Source organism: Protobothrops mucrosquamatus, unplaced genomic scaffold (genome assembly GCF_001527695.2).
Source record: "Protobothrops mucrosquamatus isolate PMUCROS unplaced genomic scaffold, P.Mucros_1.0 scaffold5, whole genome shotgun sequence".
NCBI classification, from domain to species: domain Eukaryota; kingdom Metazoa; phylum Chordata; class Lepidosauria; order Squamata; family Viperidae; genus Protobothrops; species Protobothrops mucrosquamatus.
Genome location: NW_015386392.1, coordinates 710,857 through 730,293, shown reverse-complemented (window position 1 = coordinate 730,293; position 19,437 = coordinate 710,857).

The window sequence follows — 19,437 nt, the reverse complement described above, 5'->3', positions numbered from 1 at the left end:
CAATTAAGATATTCTATTCCAGTGGTGGCGAACCTATGGCACGGGTGCCAGAGGCGGCACTCGGAGACCTCTCTGTGGGCACATGCCATTGCCCCAGCCTTGCCACCGTCTGCGACCCCCTCCTCACCAGCAGCCTCCCTGGAGGAGAATCACCCCTGAGCATGGCCCACGCGGAGCAGCGCAGCGTGGGCAGAGGGAGTAGCTGCCGTAGCGCTGCTGGACTGCCTGGGTGATCTGCGGCGGGCCCTGGAGGCGGTGAGTGGCCCTGCGGCCAGGCAGGGTGGGGTGGAGTGGGGGCGGGGCAGGGGGCAGGGGGCAGGGCAGGGGGTAGAGCAGGGGTGGGGCCAATGTTTGGGCACTCGATCTCTAAAAGGTTTGCCATCACTGTTCTATTCTATTCTATTCTATTCTATTCTATTCTATTCTATTCTATTCTATTCTATTCTATTCCCTATTCTATTCTATTCTATTCTATTCTATTCTATTCTATTCTATTCTATTCTATTCTATTCTATTCTATTCTATTCCCTATTCTATTCTATTCTATTCTATTCTATTCTATTCTATTTGCTTTCAGGAAACATTACTGACAATTCCATTTTACAGGCTGGAACCAGAACTGAAGTAACAAACTAGCTATGTTTCTTTCAGGAATAACTTCCTAGGCAAATATAATTTGTATAAATGTACCAGAAATTATTTTGCTTTTTCAATGCATATTGATTGCTTTGAATGAGGTTTAAGAACTCAATTTGCCTGAACCAAAGAGCAAGCCATTTCAAGCGTGCAGTTCATTGTTTGTTGGTGCATTTTACATTTTTGAAGTATATCAACAGTCTCATACTTTTAATAAAAGAAAATTGAAAAAGAAATGAAAGAAATGGAGTATGACATTTTTCACCTGTTTTGCTAATAGCTTGCCAATATTTTGCAATTAAGAAATAAATGCTGCTAAAATGCTATGAGGATTTATCATAATAAATGTCACAAGTGTCTGGATTCAGATGGACTGAAGAAACATTTTATTTTATTAGTTGGACATTAATTTTAGAACTTTATCAGTGTGCCAGGCCGTTCTGTATTTCAGAATAACATTGGTGCAGAATTTGAAATGAATTGTATTTCATTTCAGTTGTAATTTTCCGAAGCACTGCCCTGAATTGCTGCTAAGCACTATTTTTCATCCCATCTTTATTATTTGCCATTATTATTGTTATAAATAACAGGGAATGTACCTAATACTCCTTCCTATTTTCCAACAACAACAACAACTGGTGAGGTGGGTTGGGCTGAGGCCGGCCCAAAGTCACCCATCCTGCTTTCATGCCTAAGGTGGGACTAGAATTCATAGTCTCACAATGATTGGCCCAAGGTCCCCCCAGCTGGCTTTAATGCTTAAGGCATGATTAGAACTCACAGTCCTCTAGTTTTTAGGCCAGCACCTTAACCACTAGATCAGGGGTAGGCAACCTTGGCTCTTTTATGACTCGTGGATTTCAACTCCCAGAATTCCTGAGCCAGCATGGCTCAGTTTGGAAACTCTCTCTTTCCCCTCAGCATGGCTGGCTCAGGAATTCTGGGAATTGAAGTCCACGAGTCATAAAAGAGCCAAGGTTGCCTACCCCTGGGGTAGACTATGGTCCATGTCCCCACAAACAGCAGGCCTTTCTCAAGAGCAGTTGGATGTATTTTTCTATTGCTCTTCTCCTGCTGGCCACATTCTGATATCGAGTTGAATGACATAGGAACAACAACACAAAAAAAGACTAAAGTATGGAGTTTCCATATTCTGGAAATTAGAGGTCTGCACTGAATTTGGGCTTGTGGAGGACTGTTCCCATTTCCAGGATAGACTCTGATTTATTGAATTATATGAAACTCCATCCTGTACATGTTACAGGTACAGTAGTTCTGGACTTGCAACTGTAACCAACTTTGCCCATTGCGGTGGTAAGTCATAACCATCATAAGGTGGGTCACCCATGTTACCAACTCAATTTTATAACCTTTTTTGCGGTTAAATGAATGCTGTGTTCCTATGGCAAACCCATTGTTGGCGAGCAATGCCAATTTGGGGCAAAAAAGATAGAGCATGGTCATGTGACCACAGGACACTGCAAATAACCAAAACTGAGGGAGGGTTGCCAACATGACTGTGGGAGGCATCAGAATTCAGCATCAGTGAATGGCAGAAATAAGGTTATTGTTATTACTAGGAATGTAGGAAAAGAGAAAGAAGGAAAGAAAGAATTTCTACTTTTTCTACTTTTTCCTCTATTTTCTATGGAGTCAAGTGTTTTTTTTTTTTTCCTTCTTCTTCTTCTTCTTCTTCTTCTTCTTCTTCTTCTTCTTCTTCTTCTTCTTCTTCTTCTTCTTCTTCTTCTTCTTCTTCTTCTTCTTCTTCTTCTTCTTCTTCTTCTTCTTCTTCTTCTTCTTCTTCTTCTCCTCCTCCTCCTCCTCCTCCTCCTCCTCCCCCCCTCCTCCTCCTCCTTAAATTCAACTAGATTCAGGAGGATATCAAACCCTGATCTTGCAGCAACTGAGACAGCCTCAGGTCTGACTTTGAACAATTTATTACAGTTCTGGCATTGTCAGGGATAAGTTGTAGCCTGTAGCTGAGGTGAGGAGCTTTTTAAAAGAAACAAAAACAAGCATGCAAAGAAAAGAAGAGAAAAAGAGGGCAAATATTCTTAGCTATTTTACCACCACCCCTCCCCAGAAAAAAACTGCATCAGGTAGATAACAGAGCACCATGCAAAATGTTCTTTCAGATAATGGTAGTGAAATTATGCGAAACTCTTGCAGAAAAATAGCATATTGGCAAGGCCCTCAGCTTTGGCATTCAACTTTCTATCAGTCAGAAATTCCAACTCTTTTTGGTTGCCATCAAGATAAGAAACAATTCATCTGTCAAGCAAGTCTGCACTACAGGGAATTATCAACTGATGATTATTCATTTAGTGAAGTTACAACAGTGTTGAAAAAAAAATTGCTTATGACTGGTCCTCACACTTATTACCAAAACAGTGTGCCTACAATCATGTGATCAAAGTTAGGGTGCTAGGTGACCAGAATGTATTTAAGATGGTTGCAGCATTCCAAGGTCATATTTGTGACTTTTTCAGCCAGGTTCTGACAAGCAAAATCAATGGAGGAAGCCAGATTTGTTTAACAATGGTGAGATTTGCATAATGACCATGGGAAAAATGGTTGTAAAATTGAGTGCAACTTGTGTAATGACTCATAGCTCAAGGACTACCTGTATACTAAGGCACTCTTGGTTTTGGAAATAAAACAATGAAAATGTGTCATCTAACAATGTGAAATATAAAGCAACCATATTATATACTCTCTCTAAATAGGGTTGTAATATTTATTTCTGGCAGGACTGCTATATGAGGACCAGTCATAAGTCACTTTTAATTAACAGATCCATTAAAGGTGGGTCATCAAGTGAAGCTTTTGTTTCTGTGTCATTGACAGAAAGAATGACCAGTATAATTTTGGCCTGTGAAATGGTTTTAAGGGCACAGACTTTCAATCAAATTAAATAAAAATAAAAGCTGGCCAATTTAACTTTCAGCAGAGAAAAGAAAAGATGGCCTGCACCGGTAGTCCTTGACTATAAAGCATTTCTGAGCCCGTCATAATTTCTAACAGTTTAGAAAGGATGAGTCTATAAAATCAAAGAGCAGTATCAGATTTTTGCACTGTCTAGGAGTATAACATCTTTGTGCCAATTGCTCTGAAAAGCAATAAATTGCTCACCATTCAAACCATTATTATAATAATAAGAGCAAGTCACTACTTTAATTGCATTTGTTAAGTGGACAGGACTCATAAATGCCATTACTGTACACCAAACCTGCAAAAAAAATCAGCTGACTTATTACAGGTTAATGGAAAAAGCAATGGAATTCTCTATTTTATCATTTAATCTGTTCAGGAATAGACAGACATTAGAGAGTGGAAAAGTCTGCTAATTGTGCCAAGAAATAAAATAAAATAAAATAAAATAAAAATAATGTTGACTGCCTCTATCTACTAAATGAGTGCTCTTAAATATAAATTGATCATCACAATTCTATTCATGTCTATCTCTCTCTTATCATCTATCTAATGTATATATCTATATTTATCAGCAACTAGCTATCTAGCTATTTATTTGTCTCTTAATCTGTCTATCTATCTATCTATCTATCTATCTATCTATCTATCATCTATCATCTATCATCAATCTATCATCTATCTATTTAACTATCATCTATCTATAATTTTATAATCCACAATAAACTTAACAATCTATCACAGACTGCTTAGATTTCTTTTTCCAAAAAGAGTCTTCCTTGGAAGGATCAATTTTCCTCAATACAAGTGGTCAACCTACATTCATAATTATTTATCATTTTTAGGGCCCTTTCAGATTAAAAAATACAGTTTATAATCTTTATGTTATTGAACTTCTCTGGCTATAAATAGAGTGGATAATTCTGAAGTGTGATTCAGACCGTTCAGGCCTAGGAAATTAAAGGTTGCCAAATTTCTGACAGTAACATGACAGCAAAATGAAAGTTCAAAAGTGTAAGAAATGAACTTTCATTCTCCATTTTCTAGAGGAAAAAAAATCTCTCCATTGTAAGCAATGGGGGACAATAAATTTAGAATGTTGAAGAGGAAGTGTAACTATTAAGCACATTTGTAAGTATAATAGAGGGTTAGGAATTCCAAAGATACTTCTGGTTTTCACTCGATGACAGAGCCCCTCTCTGCCCAACCTATTACCTACTCTGGCCAAGGCTTCATTTAGCCCAGGGGTAGGCCACCTTGGCTCTTTTATGACTCGTGGACTTCAATTCCCAGAATTCCTGAGCCAGCATGGCTCAGCTTGGAAACTCTCCCTTTCCCCTCAGCATGGCTGGCTCAGGAATTCTGGGAGTTGAAGTCCACGAGTCATAAAAGAGCCAAGGTGGCCTAGCCCTGATTTAGCCAATCAAAATATTTGATATAATCCTGGTCCCCTTCCCACATGACCACCACTACATTATAGTTTCAATGGGAGAGAATGAGAAATTATGAAATACACATGGAGTACTCATATATATAGGATTTGATTGAGTTACATTTAATTCAATTACATTCAAGTTAAAGGTTATTCAATGCAGTTTTGGTCCTCACGCTACTAAAAGCATGCCATTAAAAGTGTGAACCCAGTCATTGCAGTTATGGGTCTCTGTTTTAGGCTGTCGGAAGGTAAACGCTTGCATGACATCTCTGCTAGCCAGCCACACATCAACCCCAAACACCCCTGATCCACTGGCAAAATAAAGAGACATAGAAATTGCTTAAACCTTTCCACCTGCATTGACACTCAAGTGGCAATTGATTAAGCATGTCTCACACAAAGAAATATGGGTAGTACTTGATTACAACTATTCATTTAATGACAAAGTTACAGGAGCATTGAAATAAGTGACTTATGACCACTCTTCACACTTATGACCATTGCAGCAGCCCCATGTTCACGTGAGCAAAATTTGGATGCTTGGCAACTGACATGTACTTGTGACGGTTGCTGTGTCCTGGGGTCATGTGATCACCCTTTGCAATCTTCTGGCATGTAAAGGCAAGGGGGAAGCCAGATTGACCTAACAACCATGTTACTAACTTAATAAATGCAGTGATTCTCATGACACCTGTAGCAAGAAAGATTGTAAAATGGGGAAAAACTCACTTAACAACTGTCTTGTTAACAATAGAAATTTGGGGCTCAATCGTAAGTTGAGGACTGCCTGTACACTGATATAAGCAATACAAATAAAACCATAAGAAATCTCGCCAAGACATGGAAATCCTTTATAAACTACCCTGATCCGAAACCCATCACCCACAACCACCCACAAAACCACACATAATAGCTATGAAAATTAACACATCCCACAGGGCAAAAAGATGGCATTTCCTCCCTGATTCAGCACAAGACCCCCACCTGCAAGGCAAGTTACATGTTAATGAGCACAAGTCAAGTACTAACAAAGTCTATGCCTTTAAAATATGCCTTCAAAATGCGGAATCTTTCAAGAACTGAACTGTGTGTTTATTTTGCTATCAAATAAATTCTGCCTCCACTTGAAGCAAGTGTTTTGTGCTCATTTACCCAGCTATGAAATGGACTAGAACAGTGATGGCAAAACTTTTAGAGACAGAGTGCCCAAAACCTGGCCCTGCCCCCACTCTACCCCCTGCCCCGCCCCTGCTCTGCCCCACCCTGCCTGCCCACAGGTTGCCCAGGCAGCCCAGCAGCACCATGGCAGCCACGCCCTCTGCCTGCACCCCGCAGCATCAACTGTGTGCGATGGGGCATGAGGGCAGAGTCTTGTCCATGCTGCCTGGCTGCCATGTCCTCGGCTGCGCTGCTCCGCGTGGGCCACATTCGAGGGCGTTAGTCCTCCAAGGAGCTGCTGGTGAGGGGGTCGTGGGGGGAAGCAAGGCTGGGGCAATGGCACATGTGCCCACCAAGTGCCGCCTCTGGCACCCGTGCCATAGGTTCGCCACCACTGGACTAGAATTTTCTTCTAACAAGTTTTTACTGAACTTTGAAATGTTGCATCCTCAAAGAAGGAATTTCAATATATCTAATGAATCTTAGACTTCCGTCCCTGAGGCTATAGATTACAGTTGAAAGTAATGGTTCTCAGCCTTGGCCACTTTTGGCTGGGAAATTGTGAAAGTTGAAGTCCACACATTGTCAACTGGCCAAAGTAGAGAAACTCTGGTTTAAAGAACATACTCAAAGTCCCTCATTAGCTAATGTGCTGTGAGTCCAGATCACATTCAACCTACATTCCCTTTTAAAGGGCAAGGTTAGGTGTGTGACTTTTCTACTCTGAAGGCATTGCAATATTCCTGGGTTGATTGCCAGATAGACCATTGTATTGATGTCAAAGCCCCTTATAGACCAGTGGAATATAGATAATGGAGAACAGTACTTCTGCGCATATACAGCAGTGGATATAGATTGAAGAAATAATGTGGAGTTAGAATGGATCCATTTTGTTGAGAGACCCATCAGCATTTTGAAAAGGACAGTTGGTGTCTACAAAAATTTGGATTCCAACCGGTTAGGTCTCCTGATGTGCTCTAAATTTGCTTTGGTTTTCTTGCAAGTAAGTGGCACAGAAATGTGATCTCAAGAATGGATACCATTCATAGCACCTCCACCCTGAGGAATGCCAGCCCATTGCTAACAATACAGAGTAACTGTCTGTAGAATCCAATTCTCTCTTCCCTGTGATATTCTTTCTTGTCTTGGTAAATAGAGAGAGGTGCCCATCCACCCTTCTCTCATCTCTGACATATTTATAGCAAATGGTGGGGGGTAGAATCTTAAATAAATGGTAAAAGGAGAAGAATGTTGAAGTCCTTTTAGACTGGTCTCTGGTCTCCAAGCAACACTTGGTCTTCTTACTCCACTTCTTAGAAAGGAAAAAAATATTACTAGTGCAATCTTGGAAGTTGACACTTTCTGAATCTGTATTATTAAATCTGTACTTGAGGGGCTATCACAGAGAAGAAGGGGTAAATCTCTTCTCCAAAGCACCTGAAGGCAGGGCAAGATGGAAATGTTTGAAGCACATAAAGAGTAATTGAACCCGGAAGTATCTAAGGAAAAAATTCTTGATAATGGGAACAATTAATGAATATAACCAGGGCTTTTTTTTCTCATAGAATGCCCAGAACGGAGTTCCGTCACCTTTTTTGGATGGAACCTTGTAGGGTAGGCAAGGCGGGTTGTATGATGTGTGTGAGTTCAGGCACCTTTTTTTTTTTTTTTTTTTAGAAAAAAAGCACTGAATATAACAGTTTGCCTCCAGAAGTTGTAGGTGTTCCATCACTGTAGGTTTTCAAGAAGAGATTGGAAACTATCCAGAATGGTATAAGGTTTCCTACTTGAGCAGGAGGTTTCTGACCCTATGATTCTATTACATATAAGTGAGTCCAATTATAAAGCATATTAAAATAGTAAGAATTTATATGCCATCAAATAAATGTTGACAGTAGTGACCCTGTTGATACTTTTCTCTGGAATGATCTGTCCATAACCTGGCCATTCAGATGTTCTAACACAGGGGTAGGCAACCTCGGCTCTTTTATGACTCGTGGACTTCAACTCCCAGAATTCCTGAGTCAGCTGACTCAGGAATTCTGGGAGTTGAAGTCCACGAGTCATAAAAGAGCCGAGGTTGCCTACCCCTGTTCTAACATCTCACCCACTGCATCCATTACTGCTGTAATTGACTCCATCCATCTTCTTCTGGTCATCCTCTTCTTCTCTTTCCTTCCTCCTTTCCCAGTGTTAGAATCTTTTCTGCACAGCTGGGTCTTTGCACAATGGGTCTGAAGTAAAATAACTTGAACCTAGCCTTTTGTGCCTTGAATGACAACTTGTTCACCTTTTTAATTTTATTTAACCCTGCCTTTATTATTTTTATAAATAACTCACAGGAGCAAACATATCTAATATTCCTTCCTCATTCTATCTTCCCTCCAGCAAACCAGTGTGTAAAGTGGGTTGGGCTGAGAGAGAATGACTAGCCCAAAAGTCTCTCAGCCAGCTTTCATGCCTAAGGTGAGACTAGAACTCACTGTCTCCTTGTGTTTGGGTCAAAGTCACTCAGCTGGCTTTCATGGTTAAGGCAGGACTAGGATTCACAGTCGCCTGGTTCCTAGCATGATGCTTTCACCACTAGACCAATCTGACTCTTGTTTTCATGATGAAAATGTAATAAATTTTATGCAAATCTGCATATGCCTAGATTTTGTCCAGGGTTTTCTTTTTTTCTTTTGGGGGGGCAGGGATATACACTGTTTTAAGTATCATTTTTGTCATCAGATAGACAAACAAACCTCTGAAGAGGTTTTACCATTTGCTTTAACCAAAATTTGTTAAGAAAGCCACAATGGCTAGGTTCATATTTCATGTTTTACCAAAACTAATAGTTTAGCTCTAGGTAGGAATCCACCCTATGATTACACAATCTTCTATATATGTACTGAGAAATATGTTTCAGTTTGTTCATGAGTCAATAATAAGGATAGAATCTTCTCCTTAAGTTAAAGATGAGGAACTTGTGTTCCTTCAAAGGTTATTGGATCACAATTTCTGTAACCTCAAGCCAGCATTGCTAATATTAAGAAGAGATAGTTGTCTAATGACCTCTGTAAAGCCATGTATTTCTCAGCTTTTACTAAGGCATAAGCATGATAGACTGCAGATAATTTAGAATACTTGGTAAAGTTGAAGGAAATAGAAGTGGAGACAATCGGTAAAATGGATGGGCAGGTTACAGAAGACTCCTGGAATGGTCTTGGAAAAGGTATAGATCAGTGGTGGCGAACCTATGGCATGCGTGCCAGAGGTGGCACTCAGAGCCCTCTCTGTGGGCACGCACACTGCAGCCACTAGCAGCTCACGCAGGTCCACTAAGCTGCCGCCGTCTGAAGCAGCAGCCCCACCCAGCACAAAGCAGGCAAAATGGCCGGCTAGCTGGCAAAATGGCCGGCTAGCAAGCTCGAGTAGAGATGTTAGAGTATCAAGGTGGCCACGCCTACCTTGCCACACCCACCCAGTCTGCTGTGACCACCCTAGTGGGCCACACACCCCGCCCTCCCTGAGGGAACCACAATGCTGATGTGGCCCTGGCACTTTGCAATAAATAAGTGGGTTTTGGATTGCGGTTTGGGCACTTGGTCTCTAAAAGGTTCACCATCACTGGTATAGATTATTGTATGGACAGGATAAAAATGGATACTGTGATTGATATAGTCATAGGATAGGGTAGGACCAATTTTGATGGCACTAATTGCAATATAGTTCATATTTATCTGGCATTCTGTTCTGAAAACAAAATTTCACCCAAACATTATGGATAAAACAAATTAGAATGTAGAACAGAGAGGAATAAGAGCTGGAATTAGACTCAGCCTTTCTAATCTGTTGCCCTCAAGACATGTGAAGAACACATTTCCCAATGATTCCAGCAAACAGCTTAATGAAATAGTAAGGGAGTGTTATCAGAATACCACAAAGGTTACATTTCATAAAGAACCATTAAAAGAACCACAACTCCTCTTTCATCTCTATCTTGACTGGCGTGGAAACCAACATCTGTGGGAGCATCTGTGTCACATATCTTAAGAAATTATGCAGGTCCTGTGTAATGGTCTTCCTCAGACCTAAAATCTGAATTGCGAATGTTGTGGAGATGACCTTGGGAGTCGGGAGGAAGACCCAGAGACAGGGCAACAGTCTGATAAGACGCAGATCAGCCCCACAGAAGGAGAAAAGGATGTGAGACATTTCAGAAGAAACATCCTAGCCCTAGTTTTCCAAAGGCTGGAAAGAGAGAAAAAGAAGAAGAAAACTTTCAGTCTTGCAAGATTCTGTCTAATGTAACCTTACAATAAAGAATTAATAGAAACGAGGGAAACTAACTGACCATCATTTGATTTCTCCAAGCTGTGACTCTTTTTCTAAATACAGGTAGTCCTCGACTTACAATAGTTCATTTAGTGACTGTTCAAAGTTAAAATGGCAGTAAAACAATGGTCATAAATCTGAGTCAATTACCAAAAAAAAAAAAAAAATCAGAATTTTGATCACGTGACTACGGGATGCTGCAAGGTTGTAAGTGCGAAAAACAGTCATAAGTCACTTTGTTTTACTGCCATTTTAAGTGACTTATGACTGTTTTTCGCACTTACAACCTTGCAGCATCCCGTAGTCACGTGATCAAAATTCTGATTTATTTATTTTTGGTAATTGACTCAGATTTATGACTCTCGCAGTGTCCCGGGGTCCTGGGATCATCTGTTACAACCTTCTGACAGGGAAAGTCAATGGGGAAACCAGATTTGCTTAACAGCCGTGTTACTAACACAACAACTGCAGTGATTCACTTAACAACCGTGGCAAGAAAGGTCACTAAATGGGGCAAAACTCACTTAACAACTGTCTGATTTAGCCACAGAAGTGCTGGGCTCAATTGTGGATGTACGCGGAGGGTTACCTGTAATGCTAAGATGAATGACATTTTAACCTAGAAGCTGAGAGCCACCATCCGCAAATCCAAGCCAAATTCAAAAGTGTTACCATTACAGATTCAACAGGCATGAACTTGATTTTGGAATCTGGGTGTTTGCCCAGACAACACCAATCCTTGGAATATGATTTGCTTTGTGGATCTCCCCCTCCCCCAGGACTGGTGGTAGGAGAGGTATACCTTTAAATACTTGAAAAATTAATGAAGTGCCTACATCTCTAGTTAACCTCAGTGAGCCTTCACTTCGGCCTATAAGATGAGCTGCGCTATCCTAAACTAAGCCTGCCTCCTGCCTCACTTCTCACAAATATATTTGCCATTTGCAATCCTTGCTTCTGTTCATCTGAACAGAACTGCACAAGCTGCTGGTCAGTAGAATCATTTAATTATCAAAATATATTCCCACAAAGTGTGTTTTAGAAACTCTTGGTGGAAAAAAAAAATGGGATTCCTGTCATGTCCAGAAGACTAGCTGCAAACACAACTGAAGACTAGCCTTAGCTATGCAGAGTGTGCTAAGTTTATGCCCTTTTTTTTGATGATGATGATGATGACAAATTATTTAGTTTGTATGCTGCTCAACTCTCAATGACCTTTGGACAGCTCACAGCAATCAAAGAAAGAAATTGCATTCAAATCAATACAAAAATAAAAGATGGCAAACACAATGAAATAAGGGTCTTACTCTGCCTTGTCAAAGAACTGGGAGAGGAGCCAGGTCTTCACGGCTCTTCTTAATAACAGAAGATGGAGGCCATCCAAATCTTGGGGGGGGAACCTCATTCCAGGTGCTGCTACAGAAGCAAAACTTCCGGGTCTCAATAAATGATGTTGTTTAATTGAAGGAACTCAGAGCATGCCAATCCTACAGGATCAATGTGTATCACAATTATTATTTTTTCCTGTATCACATCAAACATTTAGGCCTTCCATAAATCATTACATCATTCAGATGTACATGATTATTTTCTTGCTGAGATATATATCTGTATCGATAATTGGCAATTGCAAACAGTTCAGTCATGGACAAATGAAACACCTCTTTTGTGCACATTCAGACTTCTATGTTCTTTCTCCCTACCTTCTCATTCCTGATTTTTCCTAAAATAATTACTTGTTTTCAATCCATTTCTTTTGAAATAATAGCAAAAAAATGTGAGCCCTCTGCTGGTCAAAATAATGCCTTTCAACCTAATGGACATTAACCTGAAAAAAAGTGATTTGAATGTGAGTATTAAATCACATTCCTGATGTATACTTACTCTAGTGATTTTAAATTTTGTTTTGTACTTAATAACCTGTGTCCCACTGGGACATTGTTTCAGAGATATTTCCTTATGTGAACAGAGAATTAAAATGATCAAGGACAGGCAAAAATGCAGTGGGAGCAGGAATGATTTCAGAGTCCTGTTGGCTTCCCCATTGAGTTTCCTCATGGGAATCTAGCAGGGAAAGCAGAAATCTCCCTTCCCTTCCCTTTTTCAACAAGCAGGCAAGTAGCTGATGCTGGGTGAAGAAGAGAGCAAGGGATTGCAAAACTGGCTGGGAAACTGTCTCAGAACGTTAAAAACAAAGATCATGTGATCATAGTACCAACCATAGCATTGCCACAGCCACGATCAGGATGGTTTTTCTACTTCTCAGTCTGTACATTGAGTAGATAATCTCATTGGATTCTCATCTAAGAACTAACAAAGTCCAACTGATTGGACTTCCAAATCCAGAGAAGATGGATAAAAAGATGCCTCCGACTGAGACATTTATATATAGTAGTTTTCCAATTCAATAGATTGCACGATAACATTGTAGAAGAAAGACACTCTTTAGAAAGCATGTAAAATAGAGGAACTAGAATTGCATGTTCCTTGGTCAGTTGTCAAAGTGGAAGAAATATTATTTTTCTCTAGGGACTATTATGCACCTGAAAACCCACTTGCATTCATAAAATATGATCTTCTGAACATTCAGCATCATCCTGAATCAAGCTAGAACTAGAAGACTAGAATCAGAGACCCAATTTTCTTCAAAATCAATGATTCTGCTACTATCGGGGAAATGAAAAATGTCCACTTTCTCTTTTTGCTATTTTTGTCAAAATCCCAAGCAAGTTTTTCACAGTCTTTTCAAAATTCCTTTGGATGTGTTGGACTATAAATTCCATAATCTCAATTCTGGTGAAATGTGCCAGATTAGGAAAAGCTGACCTGCAATTTATGAAAAATTATGAAATTAAAGAACAGTTTAACACTTATAAAATATTGAATATAGTTTTTATTTGAATCTTAATATGAAATCCTTCTCTGCATCTGTCTTTATCAGTAAGCAAATAAGGTTTTATTTATAGAGTCAGAGTAGCAAAACTATTTGCACCTATCTTTTATCAAATTCAGGTATGACTTATCTAAAAATGACTTACCCCTAGCAAATTAACTCTTATTAATAAAACAAAATCTGGAAATTTATTTTCTCATCCAAATACCGAAATTAGGGGATTATCAGCCTTCTTCATTACCGATTCTTCATTTAATCATTGGGGTGACCTCATCTTTTCAGTGGACTATTTTTGCTTTGCCAAATGTTTGCTTGATCTTTAATTCAGATTTCAATTAGAATAAGAATATCTCAGAAGCCAAATACATAAAGGTTTTTTCTTTTCTTTTGCTTGTTTTTTTTTTGCCTGAAAGCAGAATGCCAATTGAAATGCCAACTTTATTAAACTCCTCCGTCATGAGAAGAAAGAGGAGCTAAGTTACTTAATCAGCACATTTCTTGAAGCCCAGTAAGAAGAAATCTCAGTTTTCTAAAACAACTTGATTTGTTTTGGCTTGGTTCTTGTTTCTTTTTCTTAAAACACAATTCTTCTAGCCTGTGCTGGTTTTATAATAATTCTGAATGAACATCAATCAAGATTAATTGAACACTTGGCTGTATAAAGGGAGGGGATTCCTTTTTTAGTGGAATCTTGAAATTTAGGAAGTTAGCTCTTCCTTCCCCAGAAATGGTATAGAGTTTCCTGCCTGAGCAGGGGGCTGGACTAGAAGACCTCCAAGGTACCTTCCAACTCTGTTATTCTCTTATTCTGTTCGATCACTGTATAAGCAGGAGTGAAACTTTAAAATAGCCACCCAGCTTGTAATTCTCGAAGATGCTTCAAAAGATGTTAAGGCTTCAAGAAGGGATGAAGCTATATAGAGAGAGGCAAGATCTCTTAAAACCAACCATACTTTATGTACTGTAAGTATATAAACACAGACCTAAACCTCCCTCCAGAAATACTAAATCTATTTTCCAGAATTTGGTGGCACCTGCTTACAAGAAGATATTTCATCTTAACTAAGCAACACATAGGACACTACCTACTTTAAAAAAAATGCTTGCATTTTCTTGGTGTGATAGGCTTTGGTCAATATTAGCACTGAATTTGATTAGACTATTTGAATTTTATGTTTGAATATTATTTTCAATCTTGTTAACATATACAGAATAGAGGATGAATCTAAAGACTGTTGTTTTTGATAAATGAGCACTACAGCCTTCTCTAAATAGACCAAGGATGTCAAACTGCCAGCCCACGGGCCGGATGCGTCACCCGAAAGCCGCGCCCACCCCATTGCCGGCAATGGCAAAACCATCCCGATACGTTGTGCGATGTCACTTGATGTTGCGAGTTTGACATGTCTGAACTAGACACTGAAGCAATTGGTCTTCAGTGGTGATTCTTGGGAATCTGGAGATTTTTTAATCACAGCACATCCAGAGATTACTAGAATATTCTTTATTGGCCAAGTGAGACTAGACACACAAGGAATTTGTTTCTGGTGCATAAGCTCTCAGTGTACATTCAAACAATAGAATAGAATAGAATAGAATAGAATAGAATAGAATAGAATAGAATAGAATAGAATACAATACAATACAATACAATACAATACCAATAAGAGAAGGTAGTAGAAAAGATGAGAAGGATAATACTAATATAGCCCTATGGGTAAATATCCTTAGGCATAAGACAGTGCTGTGGAAATTAGGTGTTCAGCAGAATGATGGCATTGGGGGGGAGACTGTCTTTGTGTCTAGTTGTTTGGCATGCAATGCCCTATAGCAACATCCTGAGGGGAGAGGTTGAAACAGTTTATGTCCAGGATGTAAGGGATCTGTAGATACTTTCTCAACCCTCCTTCTGACTTGTGCAGTATACAGGTCCTCAGTGAAAGGTTAGCTGGTTGTAATTTTTTTTTCTGCAGCTGGACAAGATTCTCCTTGTCCAATACTGGGTTGGAAAAGTGTGGTATAGTCAACTGAATGTTCAAATAATCTTCAGATAAAGGTCAATAATGTAATCATCATTCACCAGTTAGCTAAGAGTAATTTAGTCAATAGCTAAGACAGGGGTCTTCAAACTTGGCCCTTTTATGACTTGTGGACTTCAACTCCCAGAATTCCTCAGCCAGGCAAGCTGGCTGAGGAATTCTGGGAGTTGAAGTCCACAAGTCATAAAAGGGCCAGGTTTGAAGACCCCTGAGCTAAGATAACTGTAGTATCTTTCTAGAACACTATCTTGGGGCCACTATGCCTCAGATAGGAATAGGATGGATTGCAACATTCATAATGCCCCCTCAAGCATATGATTATAGATATTCATACCAACACATCTAGTTCTTTAGAAGAGCTATCAAGCGGAGGGAGGGGATAATTATCAATTAATCTCAGAAGACATGGCCAAACTAGGAATTCAAAGGAGTGCCCTTAAGGAATACTTTTTTTCCCCCAAAACAGCATGCGAGCACTCTGCACAGTTGCTACTCACCCAAGTTTATCCAAAGCTCCAACTGAATGAACGCTGGTTCTGAGGCTCCAATTCCATTACTAAAAATTGTTCTCCCTACTGGTTATATCATTATAGGTGTTTACTCTGCCAGGAGCTGGAAGAAAATTGCTTTCTGAGATACAGCCAAATTCCATTACTAGATTTGCAAGAGTTTTGACAGTAAAATTAATTAGTTAATGTTTGTAAAGTACTTTGAAGATGAACAGGGTTTCATGAGTTTTAAGTATGATTATCATATGTTGGTGAGTCATGTTGAAATGTCAAAGGCAAAGCGGTACTTGCTAGGTTCCTTTGCTTTATGGCTTTACTTGGATACTTCTGCTATAATTTATGAAGCGTTAAAAAAAGAGAGAGAATGCCACACTCTGTTTTAAAACAGTAGTGTGAGTGACAGGTTCCCAGGCTTTCTGTAGATCTGCCTTATCGATGGAATAGGTTAGGCAACAACCTTGGACTTATTTTTCTTTTTCTAGTTTCAGCCCCCAGGAATATGGGCAATGATGTGGAATTCTGTGGGTTCTTGGTTTTGATCTTCTTTGCTTAAAATGTTCCAGAATGTCATGGGGGTAGGGAGAAAAAGTGTTGAATGGAACTTTCACACCCTTTGAACAAAACAGATAAGATTAGACAGAATAATGGAATAAGAGAGTTGGAAGAGACCTTGGAGTTCTTCTAGTCCAAGACCCTGATCAATCAGGAGACCCTCTATCATTTCAGACAAATGGTTGTCCAGTCTCTTCTTTGAAACCTCCAGTGATAGAGCATCTACAACTTCTGGAGGCAAGCCGTTCCACTGATTAATTGTTCTAATTGTCAGGAAATTTCTCCTTAGTTTTAGCTTGGTACTCTCCTTGATTAGTTCCCATCCATTGCTTCTTGTCCTGCTTTCAGGCGCTTTGGAGAATAGATTGATCCCCTCTTCTTGGTGGCAGTCCCTCAAATACTGGACCACTGCTATCATGTCACCCTTAGGCCTTCTTTTCATTAAATACCCAATTCCTGCAACCATTCCTCAAGTAAGGTATTGCTCCACAAAAATCCTGAATGGTTCTATCCAGCCTGGCCCAAAAGTCAGGATGCTATAAGTTCTAGCAAAATCTGGAAGCCAGAACATCCATGCTCGAGAACTTATTTGCAGTGCCATTGCATGCATGCATCAACACCTATTTCTACTCATCATACTTTGAAAATCAGGAACGGCCTATGTTCCATGTGCAATGTTTGCTCAAGGTTATATTGACAACACTTGAGCAAATCCATTAACAATTTATTTATTTATCTCAGATAAATAATGCCATTCCTCTGGACCAATCACAGGTTCAATAGTGCCACTTTGAGGAAAATAGAAGAATCGGAGTGCTGCTTTTACTAAAGGCTTTACACTAATATTTGATACTTTCTGCACTAATATATTGTTGAAAAACTAACTCCAAATTCTCAAATCTGCTCCACTGAATTACTTTTGCTATACCGTATATTATACCAGTATATCATAGTCACTTTTTCTTTGAGAGAAATGGATTTTTAACGTTAAGTGTCCCATCTACCTTTTTCAGCAAGGTGTTTTGAAGATATATGAAATTTGAGGTTCAGCTGCTTTCCAATCTATGTATGAACTGCAGATCAACCCATCGGTATCAGAATTTCCGGATCATGCATCCATCAGGCAGATACAGATTCAATTAGAAGCCAAAGTAATTTATGCATATGAGTGCTAAAGATAACACTAGCTGTCATCTGTATAGGAGGCACTATGAATTACACTGCCAACCATTTATGCTTTACATCAATCTTGCCTAACCTGACATTTTCCCATTGTTTTGGATTACATTTCCAAAAAAAAGAAAAGAACAAACATGAACAGAGCACAGTAGAGGGAGAGGAACATTAGGAAGACAGATTGTATATTTAGGCAATGTTGTCAACATTGGCAACTCTAAGAGGTGTGAGTAGTCCCAAATTACCCTACTGGCTTTTGTGTCTAGGGCAGGGCTCAACTTATAATCTTCTTGGCTTCTAACCATTATATCAAACTGGCTCTTTCAACGCATATATTTTATGATTGAACCATGGACTTTCTTTTAAAGCAGAGTTAAACAACTTAAGATCCATGTCTGAGTCACAATCCCATCAACTTAGAATCTTAGGTCTGGAAGGGACCCTGGAGGTCTTCTAATCTTCTAGTCTTCTAATTCCTTGCCCAAGACAGGAGTCCTTATACCATAGTATTCCAGACAAATGGTTGCCCAATCTTTTCTTGAAAACCTCCTGTGATGGAACACCCACAACTCTGGAGGCAAGCTGTTCCATTGATTAGTAGTTCTTACTGTCAGGAAATTCCTCCTTATTTTCAGGTTGATTCTCTTTCTGAGGAGATTCCATCCATTGCTATAAATAAATTGACACCCTCTTCCTTATGACAGCCTTTCAAGCATTGGAAGTCTGCTATCATGTCTCGCCTGAATCTTCTCTTCATTAGGCTAAACATGCCTAGTTCTCTTAGCTGATTTAGCCTCCAGAAGCCTGATCATCTTTGTTGCTCTTCTCTGCACTCTTTCTAGGGCCTCAGCATCTTTTTTGAACTTGAGGCCCAAGAAATGGAAATCTTTTTATCTCCACTCTCTTTTCCTCTTCCTCCATTGTGTTAAGTACAGCCCCTGGCTAGGAGTATCTATAGAGATTCCCAATCATCCAGGCCATGATTGTTCCAAAAGTGCTTTTTCCAAAAGGCAACTGGACTTTTTAGATTTTTTTCTTTTAAAATGTTTTGCTTCTCATCCAAGAATCTTCTTCAGTTCTGAAGAAGAACTGAATTGAACCAAAGTGAAGAAGATTCTTTGATGAGAAGCATAATTTTAAAAAAAACCCAAGAAATTCCAGTTGCCTTTTGGAAAAGGCATCCTGGCTAGGAGTATTCACAGAAGAGCAAAAACTCCTGATGGGGGCACAGCTATGCAATTGAAGAAGCACCCCCTTTTTACATGAGATATCAATGTGATGCGTTTAAGTTTGCAATCATGTGATTGTGACAATCTTCCCCATGGATGTTCTGGCTCCTTAGCCATGGAAAATTTGTCAACCTCTGCTCTATCCCCATTGCTAAAATCTATGCTTGCATTTGGGAGCTTTTATCTCTTATCCTCCACTGAACAGTTTGGGCAGTACAGCTTCAAAAGCCTGAACCCATTTTGCCTGGATGAAAGTAGAAGAATATCAATATTTAATGTCTTTTGTTTCCAAACCGACAACACTGAAAGGGAGATGAGATGTTTCTTTCAGAAATGAACTCTCTAAATGCATTTACTTGTTAAGTCTTATTGCACTGACAAGACCAGTAACATTACGTGATGGCTTGCAAAAATAAGAGTGTCCACAAATTCAGTTTTACAGACTTCTAGTCTCACCTGACGTAACCTCAGCTGCAAATATTTTGCAATGGAAACAATCCATACATTCAGTGTTAAGCCATCAAAAAGAGATCTAAAGATAGGAATTTGGGGCACGTGGGTC